This window comes from Triturus cristatus, chromosome 3_1 (genome assembly GCF_964204655.1).
Source record: "Triturus cristatus chromosome 3_1, aTriCri1.1, whole genome shotgun sequence".
Taxonomy (NCBI): Eukaryota; Metazoa; Chordata; class Amphibia; order Caudata; family Salamandridae; genus Triturus; species Triturus cristatus.
Window position 1 is genome coordinate 1063944966 of NC_140583.1, and position 20860 is coordinate 1063965825.

Below are 20860 nucleotides of genomic sequence, written 5' to 3' on the forward strand. Positions count from 1 at the left end.
AATGGCTGTCCCCAGGAACACTCTGTCGGATCGGGACCTGTCTAGGCCGTCCATTATTCCTAGAATGAGTTGTCTGGGATCATGGGGAACCTACCAGCCCAGGATGTGTGTGAGCTCGGACTCTATTGCAGCCCAGTATGAGGCTAGGCATAGGCAGGTCCAGGTCATGTGGTAAAGATCTACTGGTTCGTGGCCACAATGCGTGCAGCTCGGAGAGGGGTGTAGGCACGCTCTGTAAAGGGCGCTCTGTGGTCAGATAAGCGGTACGTAGGTAACATAGTTGGATTAGGCAGAGTCTGGCTGAAGTTTTAATGGTTTTGGGGGCCATAAGGGCATCGCGCTAGTCCTCTTCCTCCAGGGGGCCCAACCATCCCTCCCACTGGGTCCTGAGTGGGGCGAGCGTTATCGAGCTGTTATTAATCAGGGTACGGTATATCTGGGATACCCCACCCTTGCTCAGGTTTCCCATCATGACCTGAGCCTCTAGTGGGCTAAATTCGGGGAGTGTTGTGCCCGTTGAAATGTCCGCACTGAGAGCATGACGTAGATGCAGGTACTTATAGAATTGTGAGGTATGAAGAGTGTAGCGTCCCTGCAGGTCTTGGAACGTTCTAATGTGGTCTCCAACCCAGACATCTCCCAGTAGTGAAATGCCAATATAATCCCATCGTTTGAATCCCGTAAGTGCAGTCACCTCTCCCAGCCACCTGCTCTGCCAGAGAGTTATCTGTTGGCTTAGCTTTTTGTCCCAACGTGTGCGTCTTAGGGTCGTACGCCAGGCTATCAGGACCGCCCTGGTGATCAACGGCATTGCTGTGGCTATTGGGCTTTCATATAGGAATGCCTGAATCTGGGGAAATTCCATGTCCTTAAGCTCTTCCAGTATTTTTTAATGCTGTTTTTTTTACTTCACATAGCCAGCTCAAAAGAGAATGTGCTCATTATATGTGATCATACACAATCATCCCACTTGTGTATGACATTCTCACATAGATTGAGAAATATAGATGTGCCTTAGGGGCCAGAATTGCTGACTTTGGATCTGGGAGCCAAGTTTGAGTCCCAGCATTGGCTCTGAGCAAATCAGTTAGGGCCAGATCTACAAACTATTCTGCGGTCGGAAAGGGCCCAATTGGCCCCTTTTCGTCCACAAAAATGACTTTACGTATGTACAAAACACAAATTGTGATTCGATAGCACGTTACCATTTGTTATTGCAATTCTGTATTTGGAAGAGGCATGTTTAGGGCGTCTCTTCCAAATATAGAATTGGAATGGGATGTATGAATGTTTTGACACCGAATTTCCGTCGCAAAACATTCAGATTTTACTGACTCCTTGAAGGAGGTGGTAACCCATTCGCAATCAGGAAGGGAACCCCTTCCTCTTTGAGAATGGAAAACAAATATTTTGGAAGAGCAGGCAGTGGTCTTCAAGGTTTTTTGTTTTTTTAAACGCATACTGTTTTCCTTTAAGGGAAACGGGCTGTATTTAAAAAAAAATAGATTGCTTTATTTAAAAGCAATTTCAGACATGGTAGTGTGCTGATCCCAGCCGGTCACTATCCCTGTGATGGCTGTGATTCCTAATGGGTCTCAAACTGCGACCTACCTCATTAATATTCATGAGGTAAGTCATTTGCGGCCCGCTATTAATCTATAATTTAAAGATGTACGTTTTCTTACATCAGGACTTGTGATTTGCTAATTGCAATTTGGTAAGACTCTCAATAAGGAAATCGCAATTCTAGAATTTTAAACATGTGGTTCTTAATCTCCTGTGCTAAAAATAGATGAATCTGATCATATGTACTGGAATCTGGTGTCATTTCAGGACACGAGGACTCTGTGTCCTGAAAATAAACTACAAAAAAAGATATAAGGGGGCAGGGTAGGGATACCCTGACACCCTGCATCTTGCGGTGGGGGGCCCTGAAGGATCCACCTGGAGCCAAATAAATGGGTTGCTGCAATCCCCTGCGGGAGTCCCATAAGAGCGCAGGGGCTGCGCTGACCTCTTTTTTTTTTTTTTTGGGATTTTTTTTTTTTGAGAATACATTCGAGATAGTCAATATAGAACATAATGTACATACAAACCGTACGTATATGGTCCTTTTAAAAAACAAATAGCATATACAATGGCAGAATAATATACAATTAAAAAAAAATGTCACCACTTCATACGCCAAAAAAACCAAAAAAAAAAACATCGTGGTTATAAACACTAAATAGAATTTATATTCAGAGATCTGAAGACAAATATTGCTCAACTAAGCCCCAAATTTGACATCCCAGTTTCCTCTTAAGCAGGCCTTTAATAGCATATAAACTATACTCCATATTATAAACCTGATAGAACTGAGCCCGCCATGCCTCGAATGTGGGCGGTTCTTTCTGGAGCCAGTACGAAGCTATACTTAACCTAAGAACTGCAGTAGCAAGAAATATTAGATATATCTGCTTCTTTGGTATCCCTTCTACCTCCGTTCCCATTTCCACCCCCAACAAAATCTGCACAGCTGTTAATTGTATAGGAGCACCAACAATTTTTGTTAAAAGCTGCTGCACCTGATGTAAAAGTCTAGCTAAAGAAGAACAAGAAAAAAAAATATGTATATCATCTGCGGGAGAATGCCCACATCGGAAGCATTCCCCTGTATGAGCCCCACTCCATTTTGAGGTTTTATCTGGAGTATAGTATAAATTAAAGAGTGATTTGAAGTGTTGAGCCGACAATTTAGCAGATAAAAATAGTTGGATTGCCAAATTAATAGAGACCTCTAAATTTATGTCGGATCTTCCCAATCTGATCCCCCATTTTTGATTTTGCTCTTCTAAATCATCCAACTTAGTGCCAAGCATTAAGCTATATAAATTGCCTATTCTTGCCGATTTCCGATTTGCTTCCACCAAAGGATTAATCATTATATTACCAGGCAGCTGCATTAAATACTGTCTGATTTGTAAATACTCGTAAAAATCTGCCCTAGGCAAGTGATAATGCTCACACAATTGATTGAATGACTTCAGCCCCTCTGTAGAATATAAATCGCCCACCAAACGTATACCTTTTATTCTCCAATTATAAACCACCCGGTCCCAAAACACCGTTGGGAAAAAAGTTGTAGCACCTAGTGGTGTATACCAAGAAATTTTCCCAAAATGATACATTTTCCCAACGGCTTTCCACACTTTATAGGCTGCCCCTAGGACCTTAAATCTAGTACGCTTGTAATAGCTCCAATCCAAATTTAAAAAGAGACAATTTTTTGCTTTAACACCCAAGAGCATCTCATAAATAGAAGGACACTCCGCCATATCTAAGGATCCCACCCCTATTAGAAGTATATTCATTCTTTGTAGCATACATGCATAATAGTACAAGGTAAAATCCGGTACCACCCTCCTACCGACCGTGGCAAAACCATATATCTCATAGCCCGTGAGAGTCCCATGGTATCAGACAACCATAGAAAAAGTGAATGCCTGTGGAGGGATTGCTACGCTTGGGCATTTGGCACTGCTGGTAAGCCCCCCTGCACACCGTCAAAGGTCGTGTGTGTGGTGGTGGAGCTGTAGCCCGTGCATGGCGGAGGGTGGCCTTCCGCAGCTGAGGGTTAGCATTGTTGCTTATGGCAATACAATATTCTTTACGTTGAAAAAAATAGAAATTCACTGAAAAAAACAAAGGTTAATATCATGTTATTGTTAGGTGTGGTAATAATATCTTACTTTGCATTAAAACAAATCTCAGAAATTCACTACAAAAACAAAGGTTAATGTGACATTATAGTTAGGTGAGAATGTCAGTTTAAATGTAACATTTTAAACTAAAAAAACACTGAAAATCACCAGTTAGAGATATTTCAATCAAATATAACTCACACTCTCGCCATGCACATATTCCATCACTCATGACATATTCTATCACATTATCAATAACATCAATAAAACATCTGAAATTACATAATTGAGAACAAAAGTGTGCATGGCTGGAGCACCTGTTCTAGTTCATTGAAAAAATGAGAACTGGTGAATATCAGTGTTTTTGTAGTTTAAAATGTTAAGTTGAACAGACATTTTAACTCACAGACCCACACAGCCAATTAAACACCTGCTCACACACCCAGCACATATTCACACACAGACGTATACACTCACACACCCATACAGTCACATACACATTTAGAGACCCAGAAAACCACTCGTACACCCATTCACACACCCATACAGCCACTCACACACCCACTTACAGACCCAGAGAACCACTCACATATCCACTTATAGACCCACACAGGCACTCACACACCCACTCACGCACTCTCACACCCAAGAATACACTTACACAGCCAGTCACACACCTTCTTACAGATTCACACAGTCACTTTCACACCCACTCACACCTGTATACGATTCAGTCACAAACAAGGGCTACGAATCGGATCCGGGAAAGCCAAAAGGCAATTTTTCCCTTGTCCTGTTCCCAAAGGAGTACTTACCAGTGCCCCTGACAGAGACCCAGAGTACTAATATACTTGGCTTCTCCCAGTCTCTCTACCATTTCGTCCACTCTAGGTAGCAGATAAGAGTCAAACTGTGATATTTTATTCACTTCTCCGAAGTCAATACAAAACCTTACCAACCCATTGGGGTTTGGTACCAGTCCGAAGAATTCCATTCACTGGTGGACAGTTCAATGACACCCATTTGCAACATATACTTCACTTCCTGTTCAATGGTGTCTCTCCTGGTTTCTGGTATGTGATATGGCCTTAATCATACCTTCTTCCCTGAGGGAGTATTAATGGGGCGTGTTCTAACAGGGCGGTCTTACCTGGTAACAGGGAGAACACCCCCTGAAGGGATTGGAGTATTCGGGTTAACTCCTGCTTTATGGTATCAGGGAGATCGGGATCTAATCTCTGCATGTATATAGGAGTGTCTTCTCTGGACAATCCTAACTTATCTGGATCAAGGCCTTCCCATTTTTTCAGGAGATTTATGTGATAGATAGGGGTAATTTTTTTGTTGGAATATATTTCGACACAGTAGGTAGCAGGAGTTACTTTTTCTGTGATCACATAGGGGCCCTGCCATTGACCTAAAAGTGTATGGTTGGAGGAGGCCATCATTAATAGTAAGGGGTGCCCTATGTTGACGGATCTTTTCTTCACCTTCTTATCGTACTGGTTCTTTTGGGACAGTTGGACCTATTCCATACTGGTTTTGACTATACTTCTAATTTGCCCCAAATGGGTCTTGAGGTTAGTTATATACTCTAGCAGGGTTCTAGTCTTGTCTTTCTTTCCCACTCTTCCTTGGCTATGTCCAATAGGGAACAGAACTTCCAGCCATAGAGTAACTCGAAGTGTGAAAACCCCATACTTTTCTGTACCTTACATCTAAGGGCAAACAAGGCAAGAGGCAACATATCTTCCCATTTTCTTGTCTCAAGGTCTAGCAGTTTTTTAGGGTACTTTTCAACGTTGCGTTATAACTTTCGACAAGCCCATTCGTTTGCAGGTGATAGGCCACGGTACAGATTTGTTTGATCCCTAGTTGTTGGCATACCTGCTGTATGAGCCTAGGCACAAATGGGGTCCCTTGGTGCGTTAGGATCTCCTTTGAGAACCCAACCATTGCAACAATGTTGATCATGGCCATGCCTATCTGTGGGGTGTTGGGTTGTCGTAGCACCACAGCATCAGGAAAAGGAGTGGCATAGTCAACAAGGACCAAGACATATCGGCAACCACTATGTGAGGGAAGAAGAGTTCCAATAATGTCCATGCCTACTCTCTTCTATTATGGGTATGGGCATGAGGGGGACTTTACTGGGACGGCGTCTGCTGTTTTCTGATATATGGGCCACTCTCTACAGTATCTTTTCACTTGTTGGTAGATCCTTGGCCAATACAACTTATCTAGAATGGCCTTCTCAGTTTTCTCTGTACTGAAGTGCCCATCCAGTAGATGACCATGTGCTAGGAACAAGACTTTTTCATGGAAAGGAGCAGGTACTAACAGTTGCTGAGGTTGCGCTTTCCCTCCCTTCCTATACAACAACCCCTCTTGTAGGAAATATTGGGGACCTCTTAGTCGTTGTCTTCTTGTTCAGATGCAGCATTCCAGACTTCCCGAAAGGTGAGATTTTCTCATTGGGCTGCCTGGAAGTTTCAATCTATCTCCCAGATAAAATCATCAGTGTATACTGGCAGTACAGTCTGAGGTGCTTTCTTTTCTTCCTGTCTTTGCCTTCCGCCCTGTAAGGTTTTTGAAGAAGGCCACTCGTGCTCTTCTGCTTGGGAAAAGGGTGCAGTTCCCCGCCATGCATCTCCCTCCTTCTAGGTTTCCTGAACTAGGGTTTCTAGATGGGGATAATCGTTTCCCACAATCAATTGTTCTGGCAGTTTTGGTATAAGTCCTACCCTTAGGGAAACCAGTGGGTCGGTTTGGTGTTGTATTTGAACCTCTGTCGTACGATACCTCTTGTTATCTCCGTGGACACAGTGGATGTTCACAGACCGGGTTTTTGGGTTATTCCACCTGGGAGGACCTGAGGGTGCTTCACACTCTGAAGACACCCTGTATACACGAGGGGGGGGGGGGTGATATGTTCACTATTTACAGATAGGCTACAGTAATAGGAAGGTTTATATTCAGAAGGAGTGCAGTACAGGATTCTGACCATTCCTATCTCCACGGGCTCTTCCTTCTGTGGAAGAAATGGGCAATATGGCCAAAACCACCACGCTGTAAACATTGGGGACCTGGAGGGGTAGATCTGGGTATATGTGTTGTTGTACTTGTACTTGTATATGTGTTGTACTTGTATAGCGCACTGTTACCCTGGGGTGTCCTGGCGCTGTACTCATACCGCTGTGGAACCTTTCCTGGCTTTTCGCTGTGAAATGTCCACTCCTGGGCACACCCAAGGTGAAGTCAGGCATCCCAGCGCTGTTGGGGCCGTTGTGGAGATTAAGCAAGCTATTGCCCAGAGTTGCAGAGTGGGACCCATGATTAGAATAGGCACCGAGGCGAGAATTAACAGGTCTGAGGAAATTGAGCCCAAGACCCGCCGAGGCGGGAATTGAACCCTGGTCCCGGGCCAGACCTCTGCATCAGGGTCTGCCGCTCTAACCATTGAGCCACACTTCTCCACAGCCCAGGTATCACTGTCACAGTCTCTGATTTCTTGCTGAGAGGGGGTATATGGGGTCTTATAGCACCCCCTCCTGGATGTCTCCAATTGGAGTCCTCCCGTCCCTTCTGCAGCTCCTAAGCCCAACTAAAATCACTCACTATTTCCACTGCTTTTTTCTAGGGTCAGTTGAGCATGCTCATGGACCCACTTCTGTATAGGGGGGTGAAGGGACGTGAGAAACTGTTCCAAATATATTTTCTCCAGAATATCTTCTTTTGAGGTGGTGAGAAGCTTGAGCCAATCATCCGTTATATATTTGACGCAAAAGTACAGAGCTCGAGGTGTTTCCTGTGGCCCTTCTTTGATGTGTCACAGTCTGACCCGGTAGGTCTCCTCGTCCACCCCCAGTAGTTCAAGGATACTCCTATTAATGTCTCCATAGGGAGTGGTTCCCAGGGAGTTAGCGGCCTGGTAGTCAGCCTGGCAGTCGCCTGATAACAAAGGACCTAGGAATTGTCCCCACCTATCTGCGGGCCATGCTGGGCCTGAGCTTTGTGTTCCAAGTTATTGAAAAAGAAATCAGGATCCTCTCCTCTAACATACTTCTGCAACACTACAGAGGGTAGGGCCGTATGGGCCCTTTACTGTCCCAGAAGTTCAGTGAGTTTCCCAAAAGCTGTATCCTGGGTTTGGCCTGTTAGGGCTTTATTGAGGGTCCAGGTCGGTGGCTTCCTACAAAACATCGTTTTCACTGGATGGCTTCTCTATGGGCCTCTTTTCTCTTTCTCTGTCTTCCTCCTTTCTGTTTTTCTCATCGCTACTTCTTTGTCCTGCTGTGGTGTCCTTTTCTCCCCCTCCTCTCCTACAAGATTGGCCCTGGTTGCTGGAGGCTCCATCTCGTAGTCCTTTATTAGTGTTGTTGGGTGTTGTGTTTTCCCTGTTTTAATCCTTTTCCTCTTTCCGTTACAGGTTTTCCGATGGTGTCGGGAGTCGGCGGTGGGGATCTTGGGGACATGTGCGTGTTAAGAATGGGGCCTTGGGATGTATTTCCTCACATGAACTTTGATTCAAAATCTGCATTACCTCTACACGGGAAACATCCATCATCATGTGGGCATTGGAGCGCAATGCCTTTACATCGCGGGTATTACAACGCAAGTCGTTACAACGACTTGCGCTGGATGGCGCTCTAACCTAAGGAATTGTATGATTTACTATTCCAACACCTTCCCTACTGTACGTAGACTGGTGTTGGAATAGTAAATCATACTATTCCTAAGTCCTGTGCCCTCCAGCGCAAGTCGTTGTAACGACTTACTTTGTAAAAACTGCGATGTAACATTCCGCGATCATTTTGATCGCATTGTAACATCACATATTCCCTCTACACTCCCCGTCCCAGTCATTACTAACATGAGGAAATTAACCCTTATCAAGAATAGGAAACAAAACAGTAAATCCAAATCCTAACCCCACCCACCCTCAGCTTGGCACCATAAATAGGTGAGCATGCTCTAGCACTTCCTGTATTGTTTCCTGTCAGGACAAGGGATGAGAAAGAGGAATTAGAGTTAGTAGCTAGGCTACTGTCTCCAATACTTAATTTGAAGTACCGGGGATTTTAGGACCCCAGCGGTGCCAGGGATAGCACCCTATGACTTCGGGTTATCCTGTTGCTGTAGTATTATAAAAGACGCTCTCATGGTAATGTAACAAAGAAACTGGCAGAAGAAGCTGAAATATGAAAAAGACATCTTTATTAAACATTAAATGAGTGAGACTACGTCGCACAGAAGCCTTAGCAACTGAATGAGGCAGTCTGCAGAACAGAAACCAGTCTCCTTTTTTATGGAGAATGTTACGCTCTGGGCAACACCGCCCTTCTCTTGCAGTTGGTCATTCACATATTTTACTTCAAAGAACAAGCAGAGTCATGATTGCAATCTCACATTTCAGTTCAGCCAGCCCGCAATTATTTACCCAGCAAGGCTCAGATCCCACATCAGATATCAACTGACCCCAATAAACATGAGCATCTCCTGTTTTGGGAAACAAGCCATAAAGCAGGAACAGTCAGGTGTGAAAGAGATTAGCCGGAGGCTTGTGTAGGATGAAAAGACTTTATGGTGTGTCAAGCCCTGATGCTAATCACAGGTGCCCAGGGGACGGGGAGCTCTTGAGACCGGACTGACCTGGTGCAGCGGAGCCAAGCTGCCCAGGTCACAGAGAAGTCAAAGGAAAGTACATGTGTTCTGGAGGCCTGTATTTGTTCTTAGAGTGTAGTCTATGTGAGGGCAACTATAAGATGGCCACCGCTCCAAGATGGAACCCACGGAGTCAATGTATAATAACGTATACATAGTGCATTTGGCAATGGGACGTTATGCAAAGCGCTTGTACATACCGCATTGACCAATCGCGGTTTGCTAATACATGAATAAACAGGGGTAGGGCCCAGTCTCCTACGTGGTCCCAAATATCAAAGTACGACAGACCCTCCTTTTGCCCTTACATAGGCAATCACTATACTCATACTGATCTTAGTCCAGGTCTATATTCACCAGATCATCAAGATGTTGCTGATGGAGCAAAATCCAAGTACTTGGACTCTCTCTCTGGACAGGTCTCCTTGAACACGAAGAAGCACAAAGGCCACATATGGCAGGACAAAATAAGGAATACCTCTATCTAGGTGGCATAAGATCACACCCCCAACAATTAGTGATGTTTACTACTAACTAGTGTCGATGCAGAAGCTGTACAAAAGAATTGCTTACGTATTCTGATCTTTTAACCTGCTCATGTTCAGGAAAAGGGTGAAAAGAATGCAAAGAAGCAGTAGTAGGAAAGGACATAGGTTGGGAAGCGGGTGCAGAAGTCAATTGGGTAGAGAAAAACAATCCCATCCATAAATGACAACGTCATGTTTAAAAAGACACTGGAAAACTCGTTATTAAAAACATAAAGACAACGGGAGAAAGTAGTGACCACTATTACAAATGAAATAATAATTTTTATGTTTAGGTGAAACAGTGGTGACCCTCATCAATGCTCTGAGGTGAAAAGGGGGTACTCTTTCCACAGAAAATGGACTTTATTCTGCTTATACTGAACAGAATAGTACTTTAAGACAATGCCAGCAAAACAATCAGTTTCTAACACCTAGTCTATACCATTACATGGAAACCTTTTGTGAAACCAACTATGCCCAGAGTCCGTTCAAAAAGCCTCTCTGGCAGGCTTCTATTGTCCATCAAATCTTCTTCTGTTGTTTTCTTTTGCATGGGCCTCTTCATTCAAGCCTTTCATGAGAGAAGTACTATTTAGTTGGAGTGCCCTCCTGGCAAACACCCACAGCTCACACGAAAGTCTCAATGTCCCAAGGCAGTGCGCCAGTATCTTTCCTTTGTGGCAGGCACTACAGGTAGTGTGCTCTCCATTGATCAAGGGCACAGGTCATCTCGTGCAGATTCGGGACCATTCTCAGACTCCAACACTCGTCACTCAGTGTCAGAGGACGCTCAGGCTGCTCTTCCATGGGCACTGGAATGTAGTGCCTTCTGTCAATCTTGGATCTGCCGGTGCACTGCACTTCCATTGGAGCAAAGGGAAAAGAGGGGGGTGTGTGGCCAAAAACTCAGGCCAAGGGGCTCAAGGGACTGCACACTGTCAGAGGTTACCAGCACATGACAGGCGCTCTTGTGCACTGAAATTCTGATTCTGTGGCAAAACCAGCTCCTCCATCTTTTCTGATGTTGAACGCCTTCTGATGAAGCAAGTGTGATGCTTTAAACAGTTCGTTGTATAACAAGGGGACTGTAAACAGGTGGTCTGCGAGTTTCAAAGGAGTGGCCACACGCAATGGGACATTTTTCGTCTCGAATACACTGTCTTTCTCAGGAAGCAATACAAATAAAAAGGCAGTAGGCAAAACAGTGCCTCTAAGCTTTTCAATTGGGTTTCCGTGTGAGAGCCTCCATCATCTAAGGGTAGATAACTACACGAGAATTCTATCTAAATAGATGTCTTCACATATGGTGGCATTGTCTAATAGGGCAAACACATTTTTTTTCAATTATTACATATAAGTGTTTCTAAATTCCTTATCCAGGACATCTCAATAGAGAAATCACGTGGTACAGATTATTATAGGCATGTAGAAACCTTTCACATCAGGTGCACTAGGCAATACACAGGCTAATAGTCAGATATGAAAACAAAAGACAAGAACTAGAGGGTCCTGATATTTGCATGATTAGAAACTTCTGATCCCACCGAAAATTAAAGCAACAGGAACAAAAAGGGGAAAAACCACATTAAAAATAGACATTGAAAATTTGTCATGTTCAAAAAGTAAACGTAAGATATCTCCTTTTGAGATGGAAAACTTGTCTTACTATAATATTGAGTCAGTTAGCCAGTCTATCGCTATCCTGACAGTCAGGCTGGAAAACATTGAAGCAGGCCTAAGGAAAATTCTTGGAAACCAGTCTGGTCATGCAAAAGGGAATTGTACATAATATGGGGGTTCCTGGTGCATCACTGCAGTCTGGAAGTATGTACCTGAACAATACACCTACAATAATAAATGGGCTGACTGGTGAAAGGAATACGGAAAAGGGAATTGGAACTAGGACACAACTAAAATTCCCAATCACTAAGCATAATGCGACATTGGGCAGGGAAGAAACAAAAGCAATAAAAAATAAAAATCTACAGGAAGGACAAGAATTTACTTGGATGGTACTCAGGCATGTGACAACACCAAGAGTACGGGTGATACACAAAAGGCCAAAGTCACATACGTTTTAACTCTACCGCTGGCGACTACACCATATACGGTAATCTTAGGTAATGTTCCAGTTCCTTCTTCAGGGAAAAATGAAAACCTAGTTTTCTTTTAAGGAACAAAAGCCATAGGCTACTTAGGAAGCAAAACATCATTAACTAATGTAATATAGAGATTAGGCCACCTTGAGTCACAGATCTATAATTTCATCCTTAGGTCCAATCAAGGATACATAAATGTAGGGCTGCCTGTTCCTTTAAGGGAAGGGCAGTAACGTGACTAACTACAGGTGACACACTTCGATCCTGTAGATCTCTTTTAGTTTTCTGTAATACCATTATAGCCAATTTAGACATGCACTGGTGAAGTGTTGTCTCTCATGCTCACAGCATGAAATATCATTAGCTGTGGAATTTAGTAACCAGAACAAGTTCAACCAACTGTTGCGTAGCGATGGGCATCGTCATGACCATCCCCTCACAATATAGGTAAACTTGTAATAGTATCAAAAGCAGCAACAAAAACAACGAAAACATGCAAAAAATAATAAAAACGCACAAAACGTCAAGCCATCAGATATACTTGCTGTATATCCAGCACAAAAAGCATAGACAAAACAATAGCATATGTAAATAGGCGGTGACACACAACACCATGTCATGTACTTTTATGCACTGTAAAACTGCAGCCCAAAACCCAATATTTGGGCCTGTTTAATTTGTCAGGTTTAAAATACTTACCCTCCTTTTTGACAGTAGATCACCAGGCAATGGAAATCTGCTGTCAAATATAACTTTACTGTTTCTCTTCTAACATACAGGACCAGCAAGAACAATTCATGATAGCAATTCGTTCACATTTAGGCATGTAGCCTTAAAAAAATTTTTAGAATCTTTTTGTCTTTCTAAGACTTAATGCAACACTTCGTTTTCTGTTAAAGAAGAGCAACTATAGCAGGCATCATTCTATTTTTTTTTTTAGAGCACCAATGTATCAGTAAAGCATTTAACATGATGTTTGGACTTTCAAAGAAAACCCCTTTGCTATATTTTCCTTTTGGAATTAAGTTCTTTAGTTTTAGTGATGCTATGGAGAAACCAGAAACCCCACCTTTAGAGGCCCGTGTAGCAAGGGCATTCTGCATTCCACAGAGGCAAGGCCCTAATTTAAAAGGTCATAAATGTCAACTCCATTGTTTACGGGAAAGATAGCATCTCAGCAGCGTGACCGAGCCAGCCTCTGCAGCTCTCCCAACCCCCAGCTTCTGACACTCTGAATTCGTCAAAGCCAGAAGGCCTTCCTAATTCCTCCTAACTTGCAATAATTCGCTCTATTTTGAAAAATAATTTCTCCTTTTTAGGCGCTAAAAATTATCCCTATTCCCAGATTGTTAAACTACATGTACTGTGAATAATTCACAAAACTTAATAACACACATACCAGTTTTTAGAATAAATGCTTGTTGCAATCCTATGCAATGGTACACATTTCATCAACCTTAAATGAATGAACGTCTCAGTAGGCCCAGCTAAAGTTAGACTGAACTCCAGCAATTGAGACCGCTTTCTGCCCCAGTCCACTGGCACTGTGAATTGTATTCGCAATGAGTTTTGATATTTTCTTCATCATTTAGTCACTTGCCTTTATTCAAGCTCTGTTTGTCGCTTTCATATTAGCATATGAAACTCAGTGCCTCCCGCCAGGTAATTACAATATTTTCACCCCTACTGCTAGAACCTGCAATCTCATCTTTCCCCTCCTACTTACTCAAACCGATACCACATTCCTTTTTATTCCCTTCGTCAATACAACCTTCCTCACGCTACTCTTCATGTCTTTATTACTCCCCTTCATCATCTCTCTTCCCTCCACGGCATTCTATTTTCCCAATTGTTCTTCTCCCTCCTACGTATTACCTAGTTCCTATAACCGTAATTCTACATTTCTCCACCCCTCTATCATTACTGACTTCATCACGTACCTGCTCACAAACATCCTCTTTTTCCCTCATCAAAAAAGAATTCTCCATTTCTCTTTCTCTATTAAGGCCGTTTTTTATTAACATCAAATAGTTGCGGGTTGCGACACCATATTTTATTTAATTTCTCCAAGTTTTAAAAAGGTCCTGTTTTTCATAGCGTGTTCAGTAGTATCGTGACAGACACAGCTAAAGTTAGAACCTTCAACCCTGATATTAAAACAAGCCTTTGTACTGGCACATTGACTCATTGAATCATAAGAAGGCACAACCTGTAAATATATATCAAACCTAAACGTATGCATTTACTGAAGCCTGAGACACTTTAAACAGTACTCTGAATGAAAGAAAATGCAATTGAAACAGTCTTTTTACCCAAATTCGACTTTGATATTTTAAGCATTAAAAAATGAATATCCTACAAATTACCAGAATGTCTATTACATAACCCATGAGTCAGGCATTGGAAATAATACCTTATACTTTATAGAAATGAGCTTGTTTGCGCCTGCGCCAAGGGAAAATTGTACACGCGAATGCTTGTCCTTTTAGTGATGCAACACAACTTAAATCAAATTTTAATGCTAGGAGGTCATAGTATGAGTATTAAGCTTTATAAATATCAAAAAACGATTTTGAAAAACACTTATTTTTTTTTAAATAATTTTTCCCATGATTAATAATTTTCTTTTAAAAAATCCCAATTATTCGTTTTTGTGATAATTCCATGTATAAAAAACAAGCTGCATCCCTTGCCTATCATTTTGGACACATTTAACTCACAAGCCTAAGCGCATAAGCCCAATTTGAAACGCGTCACATTTTTGCGCCACTTTCATTTAAAAGGACGGTTCTGCAAAATTCCACCCGTGTTCAACTGGGAAGGTGCTGGCTGAATGAACATTTCTATCAAATATACTGCAGCTGAAAAGTTTGCCTGTGAACATCTAATACAATGCATCTAAGGAAAATGCTGTAAATTTATTTACTTTTGCAAAAATAGATAATTTCGTTTTTGGGGCCTGATTTATATCTATCGAATGTGTTTCTAATTTTATCCTTTAAGCATTTAACGGCAGTTTTGTATATGTGCACAATTGCTCATTCTATAAATTAAAGAGCAACACATAGCTATTTTAGCACATCACATTGTTCATTTCTGGATTTTTGTTTTAAGTTTCTACTTGATATTAATTAACCAGCAATTTACTTAACAGACTGAAAACATCAGTAGACCCACAAACACATATTGAGCTCATTTCAGACATAAACAGAAAGGGGTTAAACAGACAATACAGCGCGCTTTAGCCATTTTTCATAAATAGCGCCGTCGCAATTTACTTACAGACGTTGCACTAATGAGAAAACCACATAGACATTTAAACACACAGTTGACTTACAAATCAATACGGATGACAGAAAGAAAGAACAGCTCACAGACTATACTTGAACCAAACCATTTGCAAATACTAGTTGTAAGTCATATTTACAAGAAACGCTTCTCAATAGTGTTCCAAAAGGCTGCATAAACAGCCCCACAGACAGATGCATGTCCAAGAAGTAGTGAATGCGCTCAATTCACTAGCTTTGCCTAGCAGAACACCACACAAAATAGTTCTGCATATCTTCATTCATGAAACTGCGCAGAACGAAGGATCCTTGTTTTGTATTATGTCATATTTTATTTCCCTGGGGATACAAAATCACCAAGGAAGAAATATGTTTTTAAATTTAACCTATTTAGTTATTTCCTACACTATGGTACCTTTCAAAACAAAAAGCAACACATTTTTCCATGTGAGCTTACAAACAGGCATGCCAAAAATACTGCGGAAAACGCAAGTATTATAATCAAAACCAAATGGAGAAATATCTCCTCATTACCTGCCTACGCAAATTGCAATTCGCATATCAAAACCTATACAAACCAAAAGCTACATTTCCAAATTTGCTAAGATCAGGCATCTTATAGCTCACTAATCTAGCTTCAAACTTCAAGGGGTTATCTCTATCAATACACCCGCAAATATACGAGACCCTTGGCCATGGTAATTGCAATGACCAAATTAAAAACCAAGAAACCAACCCCTCGGCTTTGGTAATTGCGATAACCAAATCAAAGACCCAAAGAACCAAAGGAGTGGGAGCGACCCATTTATAATTAACTCTTACTTTTATTAATCAAAAGGTTATCCAAATTCTGTCAAGTTCTTCATAACAAAACGTCTTTTATAATACTCACGCTAATAAGGGTTCTAATCGGGAGTGACATCTTTTGGAGAGTCAAAGTCAGAAAGATCAGAGATATACTGGGCTGCAGAGACAAAGAATCCCCCAGAACCCCGGTACCTGCTTAGTGGATTTCTGTCCTGTTCTCCCCAGTAGATTTCTGTCCTCTGACAAGATCGCTCCTCCAGATAGTCACTTGTATTGATGCCACGCTGTCGGGCGCCAACTGAAGTACCGGGGATTTTAGGACCCCAGCGGTGCCAGGGATAGCACCCTATGACTTCGGGTTATCCTGTTGCTGTAGTATTATAAAAGACGCTCTCATGGTAATGTAACAAAGAAACTGGCAGAAGAAGCTGAAATATGAAAAAGACATCTTTATTAAACATTAAATGAGTGAGACTACGTCGCACAGAAGCCTTAGCAACTGAATGAGGCAGTCTGCAGAACAGAAACCAGTCTCCTTTTTTATGGAGAATGTTACGCTCTGGGCAACACCGCCCTTCTCTTGCAGTTGGTCATTCACATATTTTACTTCAAAGAACAAGCAGAGTCATGATTGCAATCTCACATTTCAGTTCAGCCAGCCCGCAATTATTTACCCAGCAAGGCTCAGATCCCACATCAGATATCAACTGACCCCAATAAACATGAGCATCTCCTGTTTTGGGAAACAAGCCATAAAGCAGGAACAGTCAGGTGTGAAAGAGATTAGCCGGAGGCTTGTGTAGGATGAAAAGACTTTATGGTGTGTCAAGCCCTGATGCTAATCACAGGTGCCCAGGGGACGGGGAGCTCGTGAGACCGGACTGACCTGGTGCAGCGGAGCCAAGCTGCCCAGGTCACAGAGAAGTCAAAGGAAAGTACATGTGTTCTGGAGGCCTGTATTTGTTCTTAGAGTGTAGTCTATGTGAGGGCAACTATAAGATGGCCACCGCTCCAAGATGGAACCCACGGAGTCAATGTATAATAACGTATACATAGTGCATTTGGCAATGGGACGTTATGCAAAGCGCTTGTACATACCGCATTGACCAATCGCGGTTTGCTAATACATGAATAAACAGGGGTAGGGCCCTGTCTCCTACGTGGTCCCAAATATCAAAGTACGACAAATTGTGCTAAATTGTTCTTCCTGCAGGGCTGGAAGCTTTTAGTGCCAATGTGAGAGCAAGGTACTCCAAGTCTAAGATGAAGGAGCTACTGTTCCTTGTTGTTGAGTAGGTGATGGCCACCAGTGGAGAGACACATATTGAGCTGGAAGAAGACGCTTCTGTCGATAGAGCTACAGGGTACATTTCCTTTAGGATTAACATACCTTCTTTTTTCTAGTGATCTTGGATATAGATGAGCGAGTCTTCGATGCGTGCATTGGGAGAAACCAATGGTTTTGTAGTTTACACACATGCATGAGTATAGGCATTCTGAGCATAAATACCTTTGATCGTTCTGGGCATGCACCACTTTCATTTTAAGTAAACACAATACAACTGTGTTCCAGTCTGCGTGCTGGATGTCAGATGTATTGGAAGCAGATACCAAGGGCCTTATTTAGAGTTCAGCGGATGGGTTACTCCGACACAAACTTAATGGATATCCCATCCACAGTATTACAAGTACATTATATCCTATGGCACTTGTAAAATGGGGGATGAGATATCCTTCATGTTTGTGATGGAGTATCTCATCCACCAAATTCTAAATCAGGCCCTAAGTATGCTAGCTGATTGTGGGTAAATGCAGAAGTAAATTTTATCAGACTGGCGATACTTTTGGGCAATTATTAAGGACGTATTTTTTTCTTTGGCCCTAGATTTCAATTGCTACAATTGCATGGGGTTCTTGACTAAAAATGGGGAAACACTCATTACAATGAATTCACTACAACACATGCCATTAGATCGCATGCCACCACAACGCAAGTACCATCACATCGCAATGCCATTGCAACGCATGGCATTACAACACCTATGCCTTTACCATGCATGCCTTTACAACGAATTTTGTTCTAAAGGCATGAATGGTAAAGGCATATGTGTTTTACATTTAAGTATAAGGTAAGTATGGGGTTTAGGGTGGGTTAGGGTTTTGGGGTGTAGGGGTAATTTTAGGTTTCATGGTGGGTATAGGTTTTGGGGTGCCAAGGGTAATTTTAATTTTCCAGGGTGGGAATGGGGTTTGGGGTGTAGGGGTAATTTGAGGGTTCAGGGTAGGTGTGGGTTTTGGGGTGCCCAGGGTAATTGCAGGGTTAAGGGTGGGTTTGGGTTTTGGGTTCCCAAGGGCAATTTAATTTTTAGGGTGGGTATGGGTTTTGGGGTGCCAACTGTAATTTTAGGGTTCAGGGTTGGTTTGGGGGGCTAAGGGTAATTTTAGGGTTCAGGGTGGGTATGGGTTTTGGGGTGCCAAGGGAAATTTTAGGGTTCAGGATTGGTTTGAGTTTTGGGGTGCCAAGGGAACTTTTAGGGTTCAGGGTGGGTTTGGGTTTTGGGATGTAGGGGTCGTTTTAAGGTTCAGGGTGGATTTAAGTTTTAGGGAATCCCAGTGTACTTTTAGGGTTGATTTGGGTTTTGGATTGCTAAGGGTAATTTTAGGGTTCTGGGTGGGTATGGGGTGCTAAGAGTAAATTTAAGGTTCAGGGTAGGTGTGGGTTTTGGGGTGCCAAGGGTAATTTTAGGATTCAGGGTGGGTATGGGTTTTGGGGGTGTAGGAGTAATTTTAGGGTTCATGGTGGATTTGGGTTTTGGGGTGCCCGGGGAATTTTAGGGTTCAAGGTGGGTTTTGGGTGCTAATGGTTAATTTAGTGTTCAGGTTGGGTATGGGTTTTGGGGTGCCAAGTGTAATTTTAGGGCTAAGGGTTGGTTTGGCTTTTAGGGTGGTTTTGGGGTGGCAAGTGTAATTTTAGGGTTCAGGGTGGGTATGGGTTTTGGGGTGTAGGGGTAATTTTAGAGTTCAGGGTGAATTTGGGTTTTGGAGTGCCCAGGGTAATTTTAGGGTTCAGGTTGGGTTTGGGTTTTGGAGTGCCAAGGGTAATTTTAGGATTCATGGTGGGTTTTGGTGTGCCACGGGTAATTTCAGGGTTCAAGGTGGGTTTGGGTTTTGGGGTGCTAAGAAGTTAGTGTTCAGGGTGGGTATGGGTTTTGGGGTGCCAAGGATGATTTTAGGGTTCAGGGTTAGTTTGGGGGCAATTTTAGGGTTCACGGTGGAGTTGGGTTTTGGGGTGTCCAAGGTAATTTTAGGGTACAGGCTGGGTTTGTGTTTTGGGGTGCCAAGGGAAATTTTAGGATTCAGGGTGGGTTTTGAGGTGCTAAGTGTAATTATAGGGTTCAGGGTGAGTTTTGGTTTTGAGGTGCCAAGGGTAATTTTTGGGTTCAGGCTGAGTATGGGTTTTGGGGTGCTAAGGATAATTTTAGGTTTCAGGGTGGGTATGGGTTTTGGGGTGCTAAGGGTAATTTTAGGGTTCAGGGTGGGTATGGGTTTTGAGGTGCTAATGGCAATTTTAGGGTTCAGGGTGGGAATGGGTTTTGGGGTACTAAGGGTAAATTTAGGGTTCAGGGTGGGTATAGGTGTTGGGTTGGGGAGGGTAATTTTAGGGTTTAGGGGGTTTGGGTACTAGGGTGGTAAGGGTAATTTTAGGATTTTAAGGGGTATTGTTAATGAGGTACTAAGGGTAAGGTTGGGGTTTTAGAGGGTATTAAAACCACACACACACACATATATATATATATATATGTGTGTACCATTACTTATCTTAACCATTTTTACCAAGTGTATGCCTTTACCATGCATGCCTTTCCGTTGTAATGGTATGCGTAGTAAGGGCATATGCGTGGTAAAAGTGTGCCTTGTAATAGTAACGCGTTGTAACAGCACTTGCGTTGTTACAACCGCGTTGTAATGGCATGCATTGTGTTGGCATGTGATGTACCGTCATATATTCCAAGTACATTATATCCTATGGCACTTGTAAAATGGCGGATGGGATAGCCGTCATGTTTGTGATGGAGTATCCCATCCACCAAATTCTAAGTCAGGCCCTAAGTATGCAAGCTGATTGTGGGTAAATGCAGGAGTACATTTTATCAGACTTGTGATACTTTGGGCCTATTTTTTAAGGATGTTTTCTTTTCTTAGTCCTAGATTTCAATTGCTGCAATTGCATGGGCTTTTTGATTAAAAATGGGGAAACACTCAGAAAAAAAGACATTGTTCTCCTTCTCCATCCCCCTCTGGTGCTTTGGTAGAATCCACTCCTCCAACCTACAGGAGCAGAGTACCAAACAGAGATGATAAAACAATTAAGAGAATAATTCTGGATACTTTGGCAACTTTAAAAAAGAAAAAGCCTGGCAGTAAAGGTGTTTCGATGCAGGCATCTCTATATTTGTTAAACCGTATGTGAGATGACATGGGTTTTCCTGTTGATGAAGAGGCAGGGTCCTCAAAAGACTCGAGGCATATTTATGTAGGTTTTGCATCCTCCTTGCACTACGCATTCTGCAGCACACATAGAAAGAGGAAAATGCCTCTCAGGAATGTTTTTGTGCAGGAAGGGGTTCCTGCACAAAGGAAGAACTTTGTGAACTTTGTGGGCTGCTCGAGAAGAACAGACCCCAAAGAAGCGAGCCGAGGTGAATAGAATCCTTTCCTTAAACCGGAAACACAAGGAAAACAAAACCAAGTGTCTAGGCAATAAAGGATGCTCATTAAATAGGCCTCACCTC